Below are 13738 nucleotides of genomic sequence, written 5' to 3'. Positions count from 1 at the left end.
CAAATCTGATCTGATTATCTTGCATCTGCCCCTTAGTTTAGCACAGTGTTTGGCACATCAATCAATCAACCATTCAGTCTGTTAACAGTATTTATTAAGTGCTCACTTTCTAAAGAACACTATACTAAGTGCTTGGAAGAGTACACTAGTTAGTAGACACAAACCCTGCTCTCAAGGAGCTTCCAGTCTAGTGGGGTAGAAAGACACTAAAATAAATTACTGGTGGGGAACACAATAGGAACATAAAGATATATTCATACGAGGTCCGGTAGGGGACAATAACAATTAGCCAAGTGTTTTGGTGAGGCGGAAAAGGTGTAGGGAGGGAGAAAAGCTTGAGGAGAGGGGGATAAATTGGGGAAAGCCTCCTGGAGATGTGATTTCAGAAGGGCCTTGAAGACAGAGGGAGCAGTGGGCTAACAGATATGAAGGAGAGGGAGTACCAGGCCAAAGGAGGGAAGTAAACAAGAAGTAGGTAGGCAAATGAGCTGAGAACAAAGCACAGATGCTTAGGTTGGCTTGAGAGGAGCAAAGTGTGCAGGCTGAGTTGTAGTGGGAGAGAAGTGAGGATAAGATGGGGAGGAGAAAGCCTACGGAAGGTCTCAGAAGTTCCTGCCTGATGCGGAGAGGAATGGACAACCACTGGGAGTTTTTAAGAAGTGGGGAGACACGTGCAGAACAATGTAAATGTTTGAAGAAGTGTTTTCATTATTATCTTCGGATACCCATAAAACCTATTCAGTTGATAGATTAAGAAAATTCACATGGCTTTCAAATGGAAAGATCTGCTACTAGAAATCGATTCACCCATTTTATATCTAAAAGTTCATCACCTCAAAACTTGGATAACCAGAAAATAAGGACAAGTGGAAGGAATCCTTAGAACTTGCAATCAAGAAAATTCAACCCACTTCAGTTTCCAATGCTAACATGCTCCTCTGGAATGTCAGTAAGGTGGTAGCTGTACTACACCAGTATTTTAAGAAATAAACATGAATTTTTTAATTGCTTAATCTTTGCAAAAGATCACTGGAGGAAATAGCTCACCATCTAAAACTTCCTTCTCTGAGAACAAAAACATTCTTTACCCTAATTTATTTCAGTTTAACCATCCTTTATTTAAGACTTGAGCAGAGCATTTGTTTGTGACTGTATAATGGCATTGACAGATAATGAATGATTAACTTTTAGTGGTCAATTTAACAATAACTACAAAATCTTCAACAAACTTGATATGTATTATACTGCTTTAACATTACTTTGAGTTACAGATGTGTACTTCAGCTGAAGTAGGGAAAAAAGTGTGTTATCCTAAAAATACTGTACTGAATTCCCCAGAGGAATTTGTCTTTATACAGTGAAGAGACTAACTTTGAAGATAACCCAGGGACACAAATCATTAGTCAGACACTACGGAATCAGCCAAACTATTCACCGGAAACCCAATATAGGTGCATAAATGTTAAAATGTAAGAGAGACCTAGTTAATAAAAATACTTAATGGCCATTTTTCTTATATTCAAAACCACAGTAAAATCAATCAATGGTATTAACTGAGTGCTTACTGTGTGCAGAACACTGCTTAAGTGCTTGGAGGAGAACAATACAACAGAGCTGGTAGGCATGTTCCCTGCCCACAAGGAGCTTACAATCTAGAGGGGGAGACAGACATTAAAATAAATTGCAGCTATATACATACGGCCTGCGGGGCTGAGGGTGGGGTGACTACCAAATGCTTAAAGCGTATAGATCCAAATGCACAGATGACACAGAAAGGAGAGGGTCTAGGACTAGTACCAAATCTTTAACTCTAGCTATGAAGGAAACATAGCATAATAAATGATTAAGCTTCTCCCAAATTACATGCTCCTTTTTAACAAGAACAAGAAGACACTGCAGTGCTGTGGATATAGATCTAATTTCTAGTCCTTTCTTTGCCAGGATTTTGTTGTGCAATTTGCTTAATCTCTGTACCTCAGTTTCCTATCTATAATATGTGAACTAAAACTCCTGCTGCTCCCTAACTCATGGGATTATTCAGGCCCTATCAGGGTGAGGCAATGTTGTCATGTAAAAAGAGCATTCATTCATTTATTCGTATTTATTGAGCACTTACTATGTGCAGAGTACTGTACTAAGAGCTTGGAAAGTACAATTCAGCAACAAATTGAGACCATCCCTGCCCAATAATGGGCTCACAGTTTAGAAAGGGGGAGACAGACATCAAAGCAAGTAAACAGGCAACAATAGCATCAATACAAATAAACAGAATTATATATACATATCATTAATAAAATAGAATACTAAATATGTACATATATACACAAGTGCTGTGGGGTGGGGAGGGGGGTATACCAGAGGGAGCAAGTCAGGGCAATAGGGAGGGGAAGATGAGCAGAGGAAAAGGGGAGCTTTGCCTGGGAAGGCCTCCTGGAGAAGGTGAGCTTTCAGTAGGGCTTTAATAATAATGATAATGATAATAATAATGGTGGTATTTGTTAAGTGCTTACTATGTGCAAAGTGCTGTTCTAAGAGCTGGGGAGATACAAGGTAATCAGGTTGTCCCACATGGGGCTCACAGTTTTCATCCTCATTTTACAGATGAGGTAAATGAGGTACAGAGAAGTTAAGTGACTTGCCCAAAGTCACACAGCAGGCAAGCGGTGGAGCCGGGATTAGAACCCATGACCTCTGACTCCCATGCCTGGGCTCTTTCCACTGAGCCACGCTGCTCCTCTTTTGAAGGGGGAAGTATGCTGCGTCTGGGAGTCAGGTGACAGAGTTGGGAGGACTAGGGAAAAGTTACAATAGTTCACGTCCCCAAGCAAAAATTAAAATAGTCTGCATAAAAGAGGACTGAATTTTAGAAATACGAAGCAGGAAACTTCAACTCAAACCCACTAAACCAGATGCATAGCAATCGTGGGACCTAGTTTACAAAGGAGATGTTTCATAAATCCTTTGTCTTTGGCCTTAATCAACTTCGACCTCCTCATTACAGTGATATTTACTGGGTGCAAAGCACTGTTCTAACTGCTTGGAAGGGTACAACAGAAGCAAGATACACAATCACTGCCCGCCAAGAGGTAACAATCTAGTGGGGAGGACAAATGAAAAGCAGGTACACATCGGAGAGGCTGAATGAAGAACAATATCAATCATATTTATTGAACACTTACTGTGGGCAGAGAACTGAACTAAATGCTTGGGAGAGCAATGATAATATTGATAATAATAATTGTGGTATTCGTTAAGCACTTCCTTTGTGTCAAGCACTGTACTAAGCACTGGGTAGGTACAAGATTATCAACTCCCACATGAGGCTCACAGTCTAAGCAGGATGGAAAATACACATTGAAACCCCACTTTGCAGATGAGGGAACTGAGGCAAAGAGAAGGTAAGTAACTTGACCAAGGTCACACAGCAGACAAGTGGTGGAGCCAAGATTAGAACCCAGGCCCTGACTTCCAGGCCCAGCCTCTTTCCATTAAGCCATGCTGCTTCTCAATATAATAGTTGGTAACATGTTCCTTGCCCACAAGGAGATAATACATATCACAACAAACTTAAAATTCTGAAGCTAAAGTTCTGCTTGTTCAAATTTGATGATTTTTAGAATGGAATGAACTGATATAGAAGATCCCGAAGAAAAGTTAATCACCTCTATTTGCTTCAAAAGGACAATGACTGCACTGACTGATTTTTTTAAAGCCTGCATATTTGACTTTTGTGAAGTTCATCATGGATGGCGTCTCATATTTCTAAACATTGGCTGAGCTCACAAAAATCTACCCCACACTTCCGATGGGAAGCAAGTTTGATAAAAGGACACACACACACACACACCACAACACAAACACTTAGCTTTCAAAGATTACCTACCCCAATTCTTAGTACAGTGCTTGACACATAGTAAGTGCTTAACAAATACCACAATTACTATTATTATTATCACTGGGGCAGCTGTTCATTCCCTGAGGTGAAAGACAGTGACTTCTCCTGGAGATTAATTCCTGCCTTAACATAGCAGCACAAAATTATATATTATAACCTCAAACAATGTGGAATAGTAATGGACTGGGTTAGGAGAAAACTGACCCTAGACTGACCAACCACGGCACAGTAATCAAGAAGAGAGGATTTCTCTCCTCACCCAGGATTTGAGAGCCATAGACAGGTTAGCAGTGACAGGTGTTGCAAGTGGCATAAACAGATCAATGCCACAAGGGGCTGTCTTTACAAACACATATTGGGGTACCTTGGTCCCCCTCTCCCTTCCATCTGCAGTTCCGAGACACACAAAACTCATTCTCCAGGGTGTTTTGTTTTTTTTTAAATGATATTTGTTAAGTGCTTCTTATGTGCCAAGCACTGTACAAAGCACTACGGAAGATACAAACTAATCAGGTTGGACACAGTACATGTCCTACATGAGGCTCATAATCTTAATCCCCACGAAGCACCATGGTATAATGCTTAGGACCCAGGCCTGAGAGTCAAAAGGTCATGGATTCTAAACCCAGCTCTGCCACTTGCCTATGTGACCTTGGGCAAGTTGATTCACTTCTCTGTGCCTCAGTTACCTCATCTGTAAAATGGGGATTGAGACTGTGAGCTCCACAAGGGACAGGGCCTGTGTCCAACTTGATTTGCCTGTAAACACTCCAGTGCTTAGTACAGTGCCTGGCTTATAATAAGTGCTTAGCAAATACCATCATTATATTTTAGAAATGAAGCAATCAATCAATCTTATTTATTGAGCACTTTCTATATGCAGACCACTGTACTAAGCATTTGGGAGACTACATTACAACAGAATTAGTTGATATGTTCCCTACCCATAATGGTAACTGAAACCCAGAGAAGTTAAGTGATTTGCCCAAAGTCCCAGAGCAGACAAATGTCAGAGTGGGATCGGAACTCAGGCCTGTGCCCTTTCTACTAGGCCATGATGTTCTCCCTTAGACTGTGAGCCTCATGTGGGACAAGGACTGAGTCCAACCTGATTAACCTGTACATACCACAGTGTTTAGAACAGTGCTTAGCACATAATAAGCACTTAACAAGTGCCATAATTATTATTATTAAGGGCTGCCAGCAAAAGACATTTGAGGATCATTCCTTGGAATAGCAACTGAGGGACTAGGCTGCTGTCAGACCATAGAGGCCATCAGGAACATTGGACATGGAAAATTCCTAGGAATGAAAATCTGAGGAATGAAGAAGAGTCACCAGGTAGAATCAGTCTGGACACTTATGTTTGAGGAAAGTGGCCTTCTTTGGAACTGATTCCAGTTTGTCCCCAGGTGCTCCATGCCCTGGGTTAGGCATTAGTTTGAAATTCAATTGGGTGATATAGATTTCTAGCCTGTAAGCTCATTGTGGGCATGGAATGAGTCTGTTATATTGTTATACTGTACTCTCTAAAGCACTTAGAGTGTTCTGCACACACTAAGCACTCAACAAACACGATTGATTGCTAAATTTGTATGGATGCAGCTACTGAGATGTTTTTAAGCCATCATCCCAAAAGGGAAGATGTGTTGTCTTTTGAATTTAGAATGTTCCTGAGGCTCTGAAGTTCTGAAAGGCCAAGATGACATAGATGGGAGGTCCCGGAATTTAAATGAGAATTTCCTTGATGGAAGATGAGATGTTTCGGGAGGTCAGGGTGGATGAGGAAGTGGAGCTTGGTTTATCTCCATCCGGAATGCATAGCCCAGTTCCTGGGCCACCAGAGACCCCATTTGATAATTTGTAAGACCATTGCTTCACTAGAGCAGAAGCAGTGTGGCTTAGTGGAAAGAGCATGGGCCTAGGAATCAGAATCAGGGTTCTAAGCCTGGCTCTGCCCTTTGCTGCTGAGTCACTTAATTTCTCTGTGACTCAGTTATCTCACGTGTGGCCTAGTGAATAGATCCCAGGCCTGGGAGACAGAAGGGCCTGGCTTCTAATCACTGATCTACCATTGGTCTGGGGTGCGACCTTGGGCAAGTCACTTAACATCTCTGGGCCTCAGTTCCCTCATCTGTAAAATGGGGATTAAGACTGTGAGTCCCATGTGGGACATGGGCTGTGTCCAACCTATTTAGCTTGTATCTGCCCCAATTCTTAGCACAGTGACTGGCACAGAGAAAGTGCTTATGAAATATCACAATTATTATTATGATTAAAATGAGGATAAAATAAATACCTGCTCTCCCTCCCTTTTAGACACAGAGTCCTATGTGGGACAAGTAATGCTTTCGACCTGATTATCGTATATCGGGAGCTTAGTCCAGTGACTGGCACATTGCAAGTGCTTAACAAATACCACAGTTATTCTTATTCTTATTAATAATAATGATGATATTTGTTAAGCGCTTACTATGTGTCCAGCACCGTTCTAAGCTCTTATTAGATCAAGAGTTTACTCCTGTTCTGGAGGGACTGAAATGGGTAGAGTGATTTCCATAATGCAGAGTTCATCAAATGCCCACTTATCTACCATCCCTTCTATGAGGTTTCATTGCTATCCTAAGTAGGGAGCTTCTTCTCCAAGAACATGGACAGATAACAGGTCCCAAAAGCTGCTGTCAGGAATTTCTCCAGATGAATCCACATCAGGAAATTAAACAATTGCCAGAAATGCAAAGTTCACTGAAAAGTGGCTCAACCTACAATACAATTCTACCCCTTAGAGGAGGGTGATTACAGTGTGAAGAGGTATATGAAAGGATTTGTGTCAAGGTCTTACAAGCAAGGACTTGCTGTACTAGGCATCTGTCTCTCCCTCTGATTTTATTCAAGTATGACTGCATTAATATGAAATACATGGTCAACTACCTGGTCCATTCTAGGTTCTGAAAGAGTGCTGCTTCAAATACATCATGTACGCATCAGCTGGCTGCTTAAGTTGATTAGCAGGGGGCAGTTAAATTACTATGCTAATCCATGTATTCGCAGCACCATTTCCTTGATATGGATATGTGTATATGCTTACTGGGAAGCCTTGATTAGTTCAAGCTTCAATGTGTCAAAGGCTCCAAATTCTTTCCAAAGAATAATTTTAGCTGTACTTATATCCCTAAAGTGTGAGAGCTGATTTGAAAAGGTACTTACCTCTACCATATGCTATTTTTCTTTAAACAATTTGCATTTCAAAGTGACTATGGCATTTATAGCTGAATGAATATCAGTATGTTGCCAGAACTGATCTCAAATGAGCAAAAAAGATGCAGGTTTCCTATTGAACAAAAATGTTTTCATCTACCAAAATGACATCAAAGGCCGAATTTCCCTTTCTAGCTGTATATAGGCTTATTACTTTTGAAACAGCCCTTTCTGATATTTTACATAGCCTGGTATGATGCAGTTCTCAGGGACCTTTAGTAGAGATTCATAAACAATCATTATTATTGGGCTCAGAATTGTTCACGACATCTTTGAAGCTTAGTTAATCTAAGAAATTTACTCTAAATTATGATCATAAAAGATGAAAAAAAGTAATTGAGTGTTTCATTTATTGGGAAAATAAAACTGGGAAAAGGTGGCAATGAAGGGTATTAGAGGCCCAAACCATATAGGTTTGCCCATGATGGAATGACAGAGATGAATATTGGTGGCATTTTGTTTTGAAAAAATAGCTTTAAATGTCTATAAAAGGCACTTTAAATACCAACTGCAACGCTAGGCTCACAAACCCCATGTATCATGTATCAATCAGGTTTACTCTTTGCATAGCCAAATGGAAAAACTATCACTCCCAATAAGTCAGAGCATTTTAAATATGCCATATATTGCTGTCCTAGTCTTTTCCAATAGCTGATAGCATTACTTCCAGTTGAAAACACTAATAAAACAGTTACCATTATTCTTTAGTTTGTTAATTCACACAGAAATATATGCAAGTCACAGTCTATACTTTTCATCTATAAACTCTATTCTGAAGAATATAATGGCGTTTCTTATCCTTTCCCATTTACATTCTTCAAAAACATAGGAAATGATTTTGAAAACTCAAGCCTCCTAATACTGTTTCAGCTGGGAAAATGAAAGACTTGTTATATGGAACCATTACTGGCCAGCACATAATTTTAATGGATTTGTCATCTCAACTAAGCTTTCACCATCTGTTCTGTCCTCTAATTACAAATGAAAAATGAATATGATTCATAATTCCACCATAAAAGAGTGGGGTTCGTTTGTGTTATCTTCATTCACTAAAGCTCATTCATTGGTGGTGATGTGCTTTTTTCTTAGCAAACAGAATTTCATTAGAAAGGGTGTTTTTTTTTTTCCCCAGGGCACACTTAGAACATTTTTTAATACAAAATCTGAGATCCAGGTATCAGTGACTTTGCGGAACAATCTGATGCCCAGAGATTTTCTAGAAAGAGAAGCTCTTATAATGAGGCTAGAAGAGAAAAAGTGGCCACCTACATACGATGGATGCTTATTCACCCTACCAACCAATTGTATTTTTGCTGTTCATTTAATGCATGCAGAATGCACTCTAAAAATGGGAAATTACCCTCTCAAATACTAGTAGAGTGACATCTGAAGGGAACATGAAGGGAAGCAGGAATTCCCAACTGTTGAAACTGGACAACACATCATAGAAATAAATACTATAGTATACCTTTTTTATATATAGGCTTACCCCACAATAGAACAGGGTTATGTTTCTTGAACAGGGTTATGGTTGCATTGTGAATGGCTGCATTATGGGGTATGTTTTCCCATACACTTACCTGTTCTAAATAGGTTATATTCCCAAACCCTGGAAAAGTAATATAAAATTCCTTTATGAGCTATATATTGTAATTTTAAACACTGCCAAATTATTTTTAAGCTCTGTCAAAGTAATTCTAAATATAATTCCAAAGCACTGACTAAATTATTGATGCCATGATTGAGTCTTTGCAGAACAGTAGAGGAGTTTGTTCTCCTGTGATTGCGGTATTGGTTTTTTAATTTTAGTGAATTTGTCCACAATAGGCTGAAATGCAGCCTTATTTCCTCTTTCTAAGTAAATTCTTTCTAAACACCTCTGCCCACCTTTGAAATCTTCCCTCCATCATGGTCATCTTCTTAAATTATATTTATAAATTAATCTGCTTTATTAAGAATGGCCGCAAAACTTTCCAATCCCAAAATTTTAGCTGGTGATGATACAACCATAAATACCTCTTCATCTTCCAGTGATGTATTGGATGGTTGAAGTTCAATGAGGTACTCAGCCAACAGCCCCTCTGAATGAGAACTAACTGTGGGCAGGGAACATGTCTAGCAACTCTGTACTCTCCCAAGCATGTAGTAGAGTGCTCTGCACACAGTGAACGCTCAATGAATATGACTGATTGATTACCACAAATGTAGGTGTGGCTGAAAAGGTGGTTGTGAGGTCAGTGGTCTAGTGTACATTAACCTCACAATATGCTGTGATGTATTCCTCAAAATGTGGTATGTACGTGAAAGCAGCATGGTCTAGTAGATAAAACATAATGCCTGGGAATCAGAAGCACCCAAGTTCTAATTCCAGCTCTGCCACTTGTCTGCTGTGTGACCTTGGGCAAGTCACTCCACTTCCCTGTGCCTCAGTTCCCTCATCTGTAAAATGAGGATTAATACAGTGAGCCCCATATGGGACAGGGACTGTGTCACTTGCTTCTATCTACTCCAGTGCTAAGTACAGTGCCTGGCACACAGTAAAGCACTTAAATACCACAATTATCATTATTTTTAATAGCATTTGGTAACTGTTTACTAAGTGGCAGGCACTGTATTAAGCACTGGATATAGTATATCAGTGGCTACATCACGGGATAGATTTCCTCTTGGACAGAGATGCCATTCGTTAGGTTCCATTCCAACACTTGATGACCAAGTTTTACAGTCTGCTTCCAGTTTTTGTATGCACCAATGGCAGAACCACCAATTTGAAGATTGACTGGCAGCAAGAGAGTGCCCAGAGCTTGCCTTAGAAGACTAAGGACAAGTTGGTTAGCCTCATAATGAACTCTGGTAGAACCACCACCATTGCTAGATGGAGCCCCTGCATGTGAGAGGCGACAGGACTACCTTATCACAAGCAGGCCTCACCGTTTTTATACCTACCAAAGGGAGAGGATGTGAAGTGCAGAAACAGGCTGTGTCCCTACCCGCGTGGGGCTGATGAGAAAGCGTGTAGGGAAAAGGGGACTGCCGGGAGAGTGTGGGGGGATAAGCAAGAGTAGGAGGAGTGATCGGACCAGGGAGGAGTTGTCTTGTGGGGGAAGGAAGGTGTACATGAACAGCAACAGTCTGTGGAGCTTCTCAACTTCAACACTGGGTGGTTGGCAGTTGCGAGAACTTAGTATGTTGTTCAAGGCTAGTAGTGAACAGAAGTAGCAAATGTTGGTAAATAGTGGGATAAAGTCTGGTGTGTTTGTGTGTTTGGCTGGTGGTGGTGTCACTTGATACAATGGTCAGTAGTTTTGACCAGAGAGAGAGTGGTAACATGGATGAGCAAATATTACATTCTAAATCCTTCTCTACTACACCCCGCCTCTCACATTCCCTCTCCCTGTTTTTGGAGGCTTTTCTGCTCACTGAACCTGGCCCCGTTTTTTCCTGTCTTCCCATCCACCTGCTCTAGCATTTTTGTGCTCTTCTGCCCCATACCTCCTCACCCCCAACCAAGTGTGCATGGGAAAGGGGAGGGGAGTGAAGGAACAGCCCTGACAGCCATGCCCACAGCAACAACCACTGCACCCATTCTGCCCCCATCTCCACTCCCACGGCTGAGGTTGGGAAGTAGAGGAGGGGCTGCAAGTGCGACTGAGGGGGCACCCACAGCAGATCCAACAGCAGTGGGGTGGGCCTGGAGTTGCTAAACCTGGTCCAGGGCTAGGAGAAGTATATCTGACCTGGAAGACCCTCCAATTGGCTTTTGGCTGCAGTGGCGGCGGCTCAAGGGGCCAGAGGCTGAGTGAGGGGCAAGACTCTCACACGAAGCAGCAAGGCCTAGTGGACACAGCACGGGCGTGGGAGTCAGAGGATCTGGGCTCTAATCCTGGCTCTGCCAGGTGTCTGGATGAGTCACTTCACTTCTCTGTGCCTCACTTACCTCATCTCTAAAATGAGGGCGCCTGGACCATCAGTCGGACTGTATACCGGAAGCTCCTGGTGGGCAGGGACAGTTTCTCCCAAATGCTTTGCCCAGTGGTCCAAACCCATTCATTCATTCACTCAGTCATATCTATTGAGCGCTGACTGTGTGCAGGGCATTGGACTAAGCACTTAGGAGAGGACAACAGAATAACAGAGGAGCAGCGGTGGCCTAGTGAATAGGCCATGGGCCTCGGGAAACAGAAGGACCTGGGCTCTAATCCTGGCTCTGCCACTTATCTGCACTTCTCTCCAGTGACCTTGAGCAAGTCACTTCTCTGTGCCTCAGGTCCCTCATCTGTAAAATGAGGACTAAAACTGTGAGCCCTATGTGGGACAGGGAATGTGTCCAACCCATTTACCTTGTAGCTACCCCAGTGCTTAGAACAGTGCCTGGCTCATAGTAAGTGGTTAACAAATACCATCATTATTATTATTATTATTATTATTAATAACAGTAAAACAGAAGCAGCGTGGCTTAGTGGATAGAGCATGGGCCTGGGAGTCAGAGGGACCCAGTCAGTCAAAAGGATCTGGGTTCTAATCCCAGCTTTGCCACATGTCCGCTGTGTGATCTTGGGCAAGTCACTTTACTTCTCTAGGTGTCAGTTACCTCATCTGTAAAGTGGGGATAAGAGTGTGAGCCCTATGTGGGATAAGGACTGTGTCCAACCTGATGAAACTGTATCTACCCCAGTGCTTAGAACAGTGCTTGGAACATAGTAAGTGCTTAACAAGTACTACCCTTATTACTATTATTAGTAGTAGTAGTATTGGGAAGACTATGAGCCCCAGGTGGGACAGGGACTGTGTCCAACCTGATTAGCTTGTATTTACCCCAAAGCTTAGAAAAGTGCTTGACACAGAGTAAGTGCTTAAGAAATACCATCATCATTATTATAATTATTATTATGAAGCTTAGAACAAACTGAATACTTAATAGGGCAGTTGTAGTATCCAATCTTCCCTGCCTGGTCCTGTCTCAGACATTTCATACAGAGAAGCAGAGAAGCAGAGTGGCTCAGTGGAAAGAGCACGAGCTTGGGAGCCAGAGGTCATGGGTTCAAATCCAGGCTCTGCCACTTGTCAGCTATGTGACTGTGGGCAAGTCACTTCACTTCTCTGTGCCTCAGTTACCTCATCTGTAAAAATGGGGATGAAGACTGTGAGCCTCACGTGGGACAACCTGATTACCCTGTATCTACCCCAGTGCTTACCACAGTGCTGGGCACATAGTAAGCGCTTAACAAATACCAATATTATTATTATTATCATTATTATTTCATGTGATTTTTTTGAACAGTTTCATCACTCACCAATATTCATTATTCAACATCAGCTGGCAAGAGAGAATCACCAACAACAGGCCTTTGGGATAATGTGAGTACACTGACACTGAAGCTATGTTTTTGCTTTGGGAGCATGAGCTCACAACCAAATGAGCGGGAAAAAAACAGATTTTTACAGACTCAATGGAACACACACCCATGGACACTACTTCGCTCTGACCTGCAAGGAAAACAGAGTAGCTGAGAGACCAACTTGGTGTGTGCGATCTGAAAGACTCTCTTAGAAAGATCATATTTCAGGAAGATTATAATTCCAAGAGACAAAATTTTAAATGGTGCTAGACCCTGCAGGTTGCAAATGATGACTTTTCATTTGAGCAGGGTGGAAGGGTTGTCAGAGCAGCATAAATCTTTACATCCACACCCACCCACACTGATAAAATGTCAACAGTAATGTGACCTTTAAACACCCCCTCCTCCCACTCCCCTCACTCACACTCACACATATCGGTGTTGAATGCTAATCTGAAATTTGGGAACGTGGAAATTACTAAACTATAAAAACTGATTTGAACCCAATGAGACTGTTCAAGAAAAGCATTCCAGGGGCATAAAACATGTCGGGATGGCAGCAAAAACATGTTCTGATTGGTGTTGGTGCGCGACCGATATGAGTGAACCCGGGAACATAATCAAAGTCAGCTCAACCCGTGTCGACTCCACTGGGACCTCACAGCTACATTGGGGGACTGCTTCAACCACAAGACCTGCCGCAGGAGCAGTCCCCAGTGGCACTTTGTGGCAAAGGTGAAATCTTTAGGAACTGTTACACTATTTAACTATGTCGCTATTTAAGGAGGGAGCGTAACGATGAAGGTTCAGGAATTCTCGGTTTGATGGCATCTCACTAGTGAGTCCGAACTCTCTGTCATTCACAATGAGGGGTATCTCTGAGGGCACAATGCTTTGAGTTAGACGGCACCCAAAATGTTATCTCAGAAATAAGTGAGAGAGAGCTTTTAGAGATGTTCCCTCCTGGAAGGAAGATAAAAATCAGTGTTCTGACCATCTGTCATCTTTAATTACGTTTTTCTTTTCAATTTCCATCAGTCGAGATTCAGGCAGCACTAGGTGTAGAAAATTTTACTAAGCAATCTAGAGGACTTTCGAAAGAAGCAAAAAATATGATCTCTGCCTGAGAGCACATCCAATCCAAGCTGAAGATAGCATAAAGTGAATCCGTCAGTCCAGTGGCAGAAATATTTTTAAAAGGTGGTGCCACTCAAGTTGCACACTTCCTGCAGGCGCTTGGGTGATA

The 13738-nt window shown here is 41.9% G+C and overlaps 1 protein-coding gene across 7 annotated transcripts in view; it reads right to left on the bottom strand.

Annotated features, from left to right (window-relative positions):
- The window catches only part of AGAP1 (ArfGAP with GTPase domain, ankyrin repeat and PH domain 1), a 757099-nt gene that overhangs the window by 196005 nt on the left and 547356 nt on the right, over positions 1–13738 (bottom strand). The gene's annotated exons all lie outside the window — the stretch shown is intronic.

This window comes from Ornithorhynchus anatinus, chromosome 7 (assembly GCF_004115215.2).
Source record: "Ornithorhynchus anatinus isolate Pmale09 chromosome 7, mOrnAna1.pri.v4, whole genome shotgun sequence".
In the NCBI taxonomy this organism is placed as follows: Eukaryota; Metazoa; Chordata; class Mammalia; order Monotremata; family Ornithorhynchidae; genus Ornithorhynchus; species Ornithorhynchus anatinus.
This window is presented reverse-complemented; position numbering and strand designations above follow the sequence as displayed.